Source organism: Phoenix dactylifera, unplaced genomic scaffold (genome assembly GCF_009389715.1).
Source record: "Phoenix dactylifera cultivar Barhee BC4 unplaced genomic scaffold, palm_55x_up_171113_PBpolish2nd_filt_p 000275F, whole genome shotgun sequence".
NCBI lineage: Eukaryota > Viridiplantae > Streptophyta > Magnoliopsida > Arecales > Arecaceae > Phoenix > Phoenix dactylifera.
This window is the reverse complement of record NW_024067760.1, coordinates 291,635-299,826: the sequence shown is the minus strand read 5'-3', so window position 1 is coordinate 299,826 and position 8,192 is coordinate 291,635.

The window sequence follows — 8,192 nt, the reverse complement described above, 5'->3', positions numbered from 1 at the left end:
CTCCAGTGATGGATGTTAACCCCTTGGCAATTGCTCAAGTTTGTAAATATTTTCATTAAATACAAGGCAGATTATTTGTTAAATTCTCACTCCTTTTAGCAAGAAAAATATAAAATTGCAATATCTAAAATAAGAATATATACATATCAAATTATATACATAATAGAAATATGTTGTAATTCATCCAAACGAAAGACTGTAGTCATCCATGCATCTATTATGTCTGCGGTATATGCCGAGCATCAGTGGCATAGTGAAATAGTTGCTAATATGGCTTATTTCTTAGTAATGCCTAAACATTATAAAGCGCTAATTTAAGAAAGCAAAGACGTCGTTCTAATTGTAGGAACGAGGGCAATGATAGGAAATACAAATGTATACCTGATTGAACAACCATCAAGGCATTCATCATGGTAGACTATTAACTTGATTTGGTATATATTAAATAATAAATTTTAAAATAAATGAAACAGGCATATAAAATATTAATAAAAAAGAAAAGTTGATTCATTTGATTGAAATAGGTCAATTGAATTTGAAAGAAAGAAGAAGCCATTCTGATTGCTAATTTGAGGGCAATAAGAGAAAAATATATGTAATTGGAGTATATCTAGAGTATTTATTAGGTGTATAGTAAATTACAAAATTATGAATTTGGTGTGCCTTTGCAGACATTGATTTTATATCTATTTTAAATATCATAACAAAATATTAATTAATATGATTTGTTATGTATTAATATTATATAAATAATATATTATAATATCACTTGATGTGCTCCTTAGCGTAGTACAAGATCTATTTGGTCTCTATTTTAAATATCATAATTAGAAAAATAAATTGATTTGGTATGTATTAAACAACCATCAAGGTATACTTGATTCGGTCCGTGTTAAATATTAAAGGACAAAAGTTGATTCCTTATATAGGAATAGGTCAACTAAATTCAACAAAAAGAAAAAGTCATTTTAACAGCACTGTTATTTTTTAATCTATTTTTTGTGCCATAGAAAATTATTTGCATGAACAGTTGAAGGCTATATTTGGTTTAGAAGGATCTAAGTGAAAGCATGGCTGACAAAATTTATAAAAAAGAGCATATTAAACCTTGTATTATTTTGAATTCCTTTCAAATAATTGAACTTTAAAAATCAAAGATAATCTGCTCTTAATATGTCTACTTTCCACTTAATATTATTATATACTAATTATTGTTTTTGTTGATTTGTTTTTGTCTATTTTCTTCCAAAAAAAGAGAAGGGTAACCCGGCACAGCTTTGATGGAAGTATACAAGAAAGGCCAAAAAGAGTAAGAAAGAATAGTGAAGGATAATTAGGAAAAAAAAGGAGGCAAGAAGATAGGGGAGTTCAATTATTGCAAATTTGTTTGGATAGGCATTGCTCTCAGGCCCCAGGGAGTAGCACATTAGTTTGAGAAAATTTTTATTATTTTTAAGTCAAAGCTTCCAATAAGTAGTGATGACAAGTTGGTCCGAAGTATACCTCAGACTTTCATTAATCCTTTATTTTATCAAATTGGTCTAGAGTGACCGCACAATTGGGATGGTTATTGATTTCTAAGCATTATAGCATGCAATTGGGTTGCTCCCGGATCTCTAAGTGTTATTTGAAGAGTTGCAAAATAGGTTTAGAGAAGAAATAGTTGAAAAATAGACAAAAATTGATTCCAAAGAGGAACATCAAGTGGAGAGAATTAGTTATGCCTTTTGAGATTCTCCTCTATGAGAATCTTGTTGTCAATGGCCAGCTGCATGATTAATTTGACCATAAGAGGCATACATATTTTCAAAGTAGAGTGACCGAGACAACTGTTAACCCACTTAGTGAAGAAAGTTATAGTTGGAGGTATTAATAAAAGAATGGGATGTTTCTCGGTGTTGAAGATATTTGTTAGGGTCCTTAAAAAGTTTGAATCGGGAGAAACACTTTATAAGCTGAGACTAATCTTCAAGGTTATTTTTGAAAAAGTGGTTGCATACATTAATCAACGTGTGTGAGAAAGTAATATCCATTATGTAGTTCTTATTTCTGCAAATAATATATAATAGCAAGGGAGCTTGAAGGGAGAGTTTTTTTAAGTTAGTCATCCTTCCAAAGAGTATTCCCCTCCATCCCATCCCTAAATAGATTTATGTGTGTGTACTTCAATTCATTCCAAACGGGTATTCTTTGATGGTAGTATGTGCTAAAGATCAATTTTTTTAAGGTTGGATTGCATCCATCATAGGCCTTTGAGAATGATAGTGTTATTTTGATGATTAACAAGCAATTATCTAGAGTATGTTATAAGTTAAATCGATACTTTATTTATAAGTCTATTACTCTCAGTATATTTGTATAAATTGATATAGATACATTTCATTATTTATATTAATGAATCTAACCTTGAGATGCAGCAAAGTGTGGATTGAGTCGACCCAAAGGATGATTGGGTCGATCCCGGCACATCAAGAAAGCATTTGGCACACTTCTGCAAAAATGGCACAGATGAACAGTGAGTTGGGTCGACCCAAGGAAAGCATGAGTCGACCCAAACATCAAGATACTCAAACAACTCAGAAAATGGTTCTCTGGATTTACTGAGAAGGTTGACCCAAGATAAAGTTGAGTCGACCCAAGCTTGAGTCGACCCAAACTCTGAGTGGGGCGACCCAAAGGCAAGACAGAACAGAAGACAGAAAAGGTTCTCTGGAAACCCTGTTAGGGTCGACCCAAGAAGAAGTTGAGTCGACCCAACTGAACCTTGAGTCGACCCAAAGAAAGGTTGGGTCGACCCAAGTGAAGGAAGGCTGAATTGCAAGTTTCTGTGTTTCTGAGAGGGTCGACCCAAGGAATGTTTGAGTCGACCCAAATGAAAGTTGGGTCGACCCAAGGACAGGTTGAGCCGACCCAAACACGGGCAGAAGCATAACGGCTAGTTCTGCAGAAGTACTTTTTGTCCTTCCAACAGTGAGTAACGGCTAGTTTTTGAATTCTAACCATTGGGGCTTGTCCAATGGATGTAGGAAACTATTTAAAGTGGCACTATTCATCAGATAGAACATCTTTTCCAAAGAATATCAAAGAGTACACAAGAAAGAGAAAGTGCCCTAATCTTCTTCATCCAAGTGCTTCATTCAAAAATCAAAGAAAAGTGGTTGAGCAGATTCAAAGAGTCATCAAAAGCTCCATCCACCCTTAAAGAGAGAAGCATCCTTGACAAAGAAGAGAGAAGTCACATCAAGCGATAAATACTTTCTAAACTCTTCTTTGTTGATTATATTGTTTCATTTGCTCATCTAGGAGTTTAAATCTTCTTCCTTTATTTGTTAAACTACTTGTAAGGGTTGGTTGGTTAGCCCGCAAAACCAACGGAATAGGTTGATTGGTGAACCCGGAAAATCAATTGTAAAGGTTCGTTGGTGAGCCCAAAAAACCAACATAGGTTCGTTGGTGAGCCCGTAAAACCAACATAGGTTTTTGGTGAACCCGGAAAACCAAAGTGTAAAGGTTTTTGGATTGTGAGCCCGGAAAACAATCCAACTGTAATCCACGGAATTATAGTGAATTCCCAAGGGGTCGCTTGGGGAGCGGACGTAGGTGCTAAGGAGAGCACCGAACCACTATACTTCTTGTTGTTTGTATTGTGATTTGTTTAAGTTTACTAACTCATCATTTAACACAAGTAAGATAGTTAAAGGTAAAAGAAACCAATTCACCCCCCCTCTTGGCTTGTCACCTTGGGCAACAACCTTCATTCCAATTTTCCAAGAAATGTGAGAATCATATTTTGTAATTTTTTTTGCCAATTAACATAGGTTGTGATGAACCTAAACAAAGACTAGAGCTAAAATTGTCAAATTTTGACTTGACAACAAGAATCTTGGTGTGGAAATCTTTCTACAGTATGAAAGACACCATCAGAAGAAGATATATCATCCGATGGCAAAAGCTCATTGTTAAATGGATTTGATAGCAAAAAACATCAGAAGCACTAGATACAAAAATGCCTATTTGGAGCCAACTATTCCAAGTCCAAATCTATCAAATCCAATAACAATTAAATATTTTGACAGCATGGGCATTCACCATCCACAAAATAAGCACTTAGCTTTGATCAAATCTAGGAAGCTAAGGAATTGGACTTTGCCCAAGTTACTATCAAGACCAAACTAATGGTAGACTAGTTGCTATTTGAACCAATCCAACAATAGATTCTATCTGTCCAAAGGATTTTTTTTTGAAAAATACCCTCAAGGCAAGAATTACTTGTTTTAATTGTTTTAGAACTTTGTTTTCGGATTTTATTTGAGCTTTAACGGCATCTGCTTGGCTCTATCAATATATCGGGCCTCTAGGGCATACAAATACCTCCCTATGTACCTAATTGTTCTATCAGTCAATCAATAAAAGTTTCTCTGAAGTATGCATTAACTCGTGGTTGCTCTTAGATTTTCTTCGCATGGTGATTTCTACATAATTATTGTGGATTCTGAGGATTGGTAGTGCCAAGTTGAGAGATTTCCATTGTACTATTTTTAACTCTATAGAGTAGATTTTCTATTATCAGGTTCTAGAACGACCGAAGTGCCAATGTAAAACCCTATCAGTAGAATTGGTTATGTAGTTTGGTAGCGAGTACAAAGAAAGTATACAAAATCCACTTGTTTTACCAATATCATTTTATTTCCAATCTACAGATATAGCTCCATAACTCATAAAATTCTCACTCATACACGAGTATCAAAGAATTTCAAGAATTTGGTATGCATGTATGATTTTCCAAAGAAGTATTTACCACTTTTAAAAATGTAAGTTTGAAGTTATGCAACAGTTTCATAGGATTCTAATATTTTTGGCAAATATAATGATAGTCTACAGATGCATAGATACATGAGTTTGAAAGATGTGTTAAAGTTTCAACAGTAGGATAATATCTTGCTTAATCCAATTTAAGCGTAAATTAAGAATATAAAGTAAATTATGAATTATAAGTATATATATTTATGGATATATAATTAAAAATTCTCCAGTTAGGTTGAGTAATTACCTTACAAACAACAAATTTAACTGTTTCGTAGAAATCCCTTTAGTACCTCAATCATAGTGCCTTGCAAAAGAAGGATTTTCTAGCTCAATCTCGCCGGTCCTTGTCTCGAGCATTAGCATTGCTATTAGAGAATTTGGAAGTTGGTCTCTCATGAAGGCCTCCTAGATTTGCCTCTTGCAAGGCAACCTTTTTAGAAGCCCGTTGATTAGTTTTTAGCACTATTACTTTGGAGAAGCATGAAAGGCTAAGGGTATTATCTTCTCAATGTATGAAATTTAAAGAGGGCCTTCTCTATTTTGCCTGGATGGTAATCCAACATGAATAATAACCCAAGAGCTTTACTGCACCACCAAGCCTGTACTTATGCTTAACCTAGATAACTAAGGATCTGAGCTCCTAGACAAACTCGTAGTGAAACAAAGTAAGCACCTAACTCCCTACTAGGGGAGTAGATCTCTCTCTTCCTTCCTCCTAATTTAATACACTTCTAAGGCATCAGGTTGCCCACCACAATTAGGCCTGTTTTTGTAACAACAATCTAGAGAGAGAAAGAGATAGAGATCATGAAAGTGTAAATGAGTGGAGAGAGAAGGGGAGAGAGATAGAGCAACTGAGTGAAAATGTGTGGCAAACATTGGCAAGGAGTCGGTACGTAAGGGCGGGACACATGAGGCTATGTGGAGAATGGTGTGAAGTGAAAGAAGGGCACAATGCAATTGGCAGCCAAGGCTTGCAAGGGGAAGGGATGACCGGCATGGTCAAAAAAGAGAAACTTAGAGAGATGGGAGGTCAAGAGGGGTGTGAGGCAATGGGCATCTTAGAGAGAAAATAGAGGCACAATCTTTGTTTTAACAAAGGTGCAACCTCTATTTTTTGAAGAAGAGGGCACACCTTATAAATGGACCCTAATAGAGGTTTGGGCCATAGGTAGATGTATTATATGCTCTCCCTCTTAATTAAATTTCAGCATCAAAATTATTATATATATTGAATTCTCAAATATTTAGAATTTAGGAAGTGCTTTGCCTCCTTTAATCCTTTAACTCCCATATGGTTTTCTTCTCAGAATGTTACTCCACAATATCTTGATCTAGAAAAGATACATAGTCTACCCTGAGTGCTTATGGTATATGACTACAAGATGCAAGTTTTTTACCCAACATAGCTAGGATCTAACCCATGCCTTCTTACCATTGATAGTGAAAGTCATTGTGAATAGGTGACAACTAACTTTATAGCTTCTTAACTAACCACTTTTCCAATAATTCAATTGAATCAACAATATAAGACTCAAGTTATCCCAAATCCTGGACTGCATAAATTCAGAAATACAAGATCACTCAAGACTCTGGTTCAGAAGCACATGATCTCCAATAATTCAATCAACTACTCATAGAACTATTAAATCTTTTCTACTATTTAATGCAAATTCGAGACCCCAAGAATTTTCTTTTACAATTATTAATTTAGTAGATAAGAAATTTAGAATTATTGTCATATAATGCCATATGAGGTGCACTCTGAAGGGTATTATGTGATCATTACTTTAGGCAAATTTCATGAAGATATATGCTAATTCCCTAAACATTTGCAATTATTCCTCCACTTAATGATGGATGGCAATACAATTATTTTGTTTAGCTCCAAAGACTTTATGCAGTGTTGCCCAAAATTTAAGAAATAACCTAATCATTAGGTACACAAAACCTTATCCCAAATATTAAGAGTCCATCCCTATGGTCATGAAAATCTATTTATGGACAAACTAGCCTTGATCACTCCTTAGATCTTTTGCAATTTGGGTGAAGCTTTAGATCACTTAGAATGATTATTGTATGACATCTTCACAAGATGTACAAGTTATTAAAAGCAATGGACCTTGTTCATAGTGTCATTCATAAAATTATGTAACTTAAATGCTAGAGTCATGTTTTAGATCTAAAAGGATCATCATAAAATTTAAGTACTACTTTCAAACTTTTTGTTAATTCTTAACTATGACAACCAAGAGGCCGGTTTAATATGTGACCCTTTTTAAGATGAGACAAGCCAGAAAAAATATATGGAAAGAAATATGTAAACTAGATCTCTCAACTTATTCAATTCACTACAGTAACAATTCAAGAAAAGATTTCTTTTGTATATGTATATATGAGTGTGTCTATATATATATATCGGTCATGTAAAAACATAATATCTCATCTTGAATTCCATATCTCCAAATTCTAACTTCTTCCTATAGTTATTACTTTTTTAACACCTAATATTCTTTTTGCTTAATACATTTTAGAAAGCATCATTCTAATGATGACACATTCAATTTCTTTTTTAAGAAAAACATAATTCAATCTTTATAGATTAGTACATATGTTAGGAAGCATCTTGTGACTAATGGTCCTCATGTTTCCAAATTCAAATAAAAGCGGGTAGATATAACTCTAATTTCAATTTCCTTTAATAGATATTACTCTTGTCTATGAATAAATAATACCTAATAAACTTCCAACTTAATTACTTGTCTGAACATTTGCTTTGTTCCTATATTAACAAACTTACTATCCTAGTCCATTAAAATCTGGCCATCTCATATGTCACATGTTGAGTTCCCATCAAGAAAAACTTTGATCATTTATATCCATGTGTACATTTTGCTCCTTATGCAAAGACTTATCAAAATTTTTAGAATTTAAATAAAATTTGATTGATCAATTCTAACTCAAGAATCTAATAAGAACTTTTAATTTTATCCAGTAATCCATGAAATATTCTTGCTGTTAACCTTAGTCTTCACAAATTCAATAAATAAGCCCTCTTTAAAAATTATGTGGACGAAATATAGCTTTCTTCAAAATTTCATATTGATATAAACTAGCTTGTATCTTATTCTTCCATCATCATTGAATATTAATTCTAAATTTTGTTTATACCTATCTTGGAATTGATCACCAAATCCTCAACCCCATTATAGAGATATAATCAACAAAAAAATCTCACTCTTCACATTAGACTCCATCAACCCCTACTTGAAAATTCTTACAATTATTCATTAATGCTTTTAAAGCTTGAACTTTGCTACTCCAACATCTAAACATGTTTAAATAAACTTTGCAGAAGTCTATATCAACTCGATTCCGCAACTCTT